Source organism: Carcharhinus amblyrhynchos, chromosome 9 (genome assembly GCF_965287045.1).
Source record: "Carcharhinus amblyrhynchos chromosome 9, sCarAmb.v2.hapA, whole genome shotgun sequence".
Taxonomy (NCBI): Eukaryota; Metazoa; Chordata; class Chondrichthyes; order Carcharhiniformes; family Carcharhinidae; genus Carcharhinus; species Carcharhinus amblyrhynchos.
Genome location: NC_137332.1, coordinates 97565241 through 97568356, shown reverse-complemented (window position 1 = coordinate 97568356; position 3116 = coordinate 97565241). Strand labels below are relative to the sequence as shown.

General features: G+C 44.8%; 1 non-coding gene across 1 annotated transcript; it reads right to left on the bottom strand.

The window, feature by feature from the left end:
* Positions 1 to 525: 525 nt before the first annotated feature.
* Positions 526 to 599, bottom strand: trnan-auu (transfer RNA asparagine (anticodon AUU)). Its single transcript has one exon. It is a non-coding gene; the product is annotated as a tRNA-Asn (tRNA).
* Between the last annotated feature and the right edge of the window lie 2517 nt (positions 600 to 3116).

Here is a 3116-nt window from a genome sequence, read left to right as displayed (position 1 = left end):
CTTATGATGTTTCCGCGGTCAAAAGAACAAATGAGCACTCTATACGCAACGTGCAGTCTTTCCAATTTTCGACAAATTGATGCATGACTGCAACACTCCTGTACTGATGTCCTCCTTGTGGAAAGGCGGACATTCCATCAACTTGTCTAATAATTTGCTGTACATGCATGGCAGCATTTAGTGAATTACATGCATCTGCTGTGGTTGAATCATTGCTATTATTAAACATTGAGTCCATTTTTTGATTGCATGAAAATGGATTGGTTCACCTGTTTAGGCAATTGATTCCATCTTCCGTACTCCTGGCCACTGAGCGCAATTGTTTTTTTTCGAATGCAGTATCCCACACGGGTGGATGCCAGTATATTTTCCATGAAATGAGATTGACGCACTGTTGAATTGAAAACTGAACTGTCAACACGAGTACTTGCATCCTTTTGCGCCTTTTCTTTTGCGATAACAAACGACAGAACACAACACAGTGCGGAAGAAAGCATGAAAGAGGAAAAATAAGCGAACGTTTGGTATCTCTGGGTGGGATCGAGCCACCATCCTTTTAGTTAATAGCCGAACGCGCTAACCGATTGCGCCACAGAGACAATACGGTTACTAGTATTTCAGGAAAACACTCATGAAATTGTTACCGCACTTCTGAAAAGACAGATTCTTCTGACCGCAGTACGACGGTTAAACTGACACGGAAAAGTTCGAACTGCCGTTTCAGCCCCAAAATCTCCTTCATTTCAACAATTCCTTCCCATTTTAATTTTGAAGTGCCGTAAAACGACGGACAGGTGATTTGATTCCTTCTCAGCGAGACAGTGCACCCATCATTCTATTTCATCTCATTTCGCTAATTCCTTCTCAAACTTCACAAGCTGCTGATTGGGTTCCCTCTGTCTCTCAAATCCCATTTTCTCCATCCGACTCACAATCTTTTCCAAAGTTTTGTCAAGTCTTGCTCAGTGCTCCCACCTCCAGCGAGAGGAGACACAGCTCTCAGGAGAGACAAAAGACAAGGGAATAATTCTCAGCGTGAAGGAGGGTTTTGCTGCAGGCTCCCAGACAATTCCGGCTGAATTCTTGGAGATGCTGACAGAGCAATTTGGAGCGGCTGTCTTTTCTCCGGAAAGACTGTGAGACGGAAGATGACGGGTTGGACAATTCTGGAAAAAAAATAAATCCGCAGCTAGAGTTTGAGGTGAGAAAGTTTTCGGATGCACACTGCGTGCTCTCATAATCACGAATGACCTATTTCGTGAAGCGAAGACAGTGCACTGGATTCCATTTTAAGCAGCCGAACAGGCAAGTTAGATGTCTTCTGAAAGACGGCACCACTGACCCATATATCGTCGGCCGCTGACTCGCCTTGACTTTCGTGCACATACTCTGCTGTGAACAAAGTGGAGCGTTGTGTTCCCAGAGAAACGACAGCTGCTGCTCCGCGATAACATGTTCGTAATTTCGACACCCACATCGAAACACCGTTTTCCCGCTGCAGGTGAATTTGCGCATTGAATTAGACGGCTGAGTGTTGCCAGCTGGTTCATATTAAAGTTGATTGTTTGAGTTCTGGATACTCAAACAAGGAGATAAACATACGCTCCGTAAAGAAACGATCAATAGATGATGTCTTAAAGAACAGTGTGTGTCCACGCGTAAAAATTGATTTTTCCAACGCGGTGTTTTGAGAATGCAAATCAAAACACAAGAGTTCGTAGCTCGGATTCGAAGCGAGGTTGCTGCAGCCGCAACGCAGAATATTAACGACTAAACAATCTAGCCTTGACTTTAGTAGTTTCACGAAGAATGTCACCTGCGAACAAGACATCTCATTCATAGATCAAAAATGTTCTGCAATCTGGCAATATGCCCTCCACATTGATAAAATAACGAGAGGATCCGGAAGAGCTGCGTCAACAGAGCTGCAAGCTACATTAATGGAACCTTTTCACATATATGCAGTACAACAAGAGGAGGAACAATTCTCAATCATTTCGCCAGCCCTAAACCTACAGTCCTGTAAAAACTCTCCATTTCAAGTCTTTGTTTGATTCCCCGTGGACTGCCACCATATCATTTGACGTTGATTCTCTCTCCAGGAATGTTGGGAGAACGGCATCATCCTTTAATTTCCCAGTGGCCAGGTGTTGGATGCTGGCACCATGCTGGATATTCGACCATGTCTCTTCTTTGGACACAGGTGAAGTCCCAGAGGACTGGAGGATAGCGAACGTGGTACCGTTGTTTAAAAAGGGTAGGAGGGATAGCCCGGGTAACTATAGGCCGGTGAGCTTAACGTCAGTGGTAGGTAAGTTGATGGAGAGGATTCTTAGGGATAGGATGTATGCACACTTAGAGCGTTGCGATCTGATTAAGGATACGCAGCATGGCTTTGCCAAGGGGAAGTTTTGCCTTACAAATCTGGTAGAATTCTTTGAGGAGATGAGAAAAACGGTCGACAAAGGACGAGCCGTTGATGTCTTCTATATGGATTTCAGTAAGGCGTTTGACAAAGTCCTTCATGGTAGGTTGGTACAGAAGATTAAAGCTCATGGGATATGTGGTCAGGTATCTAGATAGGTAGAGAACTGGCTTGCAAAGAGGAGCCAGAGAGTAGTAGTGGAGGGGTCTTTTTCTAGGTGGAGGTCTGTCACTAGTGGGGTGCCGCAGGGCTCAGTACTGGGACCTCTTCTCTTTGTAGTGTATATAAATGATTTGGAAGAGGGAGTAGGTGGTGTGATCAGTAAATTTGCTGATGACACCAAGATGGCTGGATTGGCGGGCAGTGAGGAGCAGTGTCTGGCAATACAGCGGGATATTGATCGGCTTATTGATTGGGCAGATACATGGCAAATGGAGTTTAATTCGGATAAATGTGAGGTGATACATTTTGGCCGGAATAATGTCGGGGGGAGTTATATGGTAAAGGGTAAGCCCGTAACGAGTATAGAATCGCAGCAAGACCTGGGGGTGCAAGTGCACAAGTCTTTGAAGGTGGCAGTGCAAGTGGAGAGTGTGGTGAAGAAAGCCTATGGTATGTTAGCCTTAATAGGAAGGCGTATAGAATATAAGAGCTGGAGTCTAATGTTGCAGTTGTACAGAACGTTGGTTAG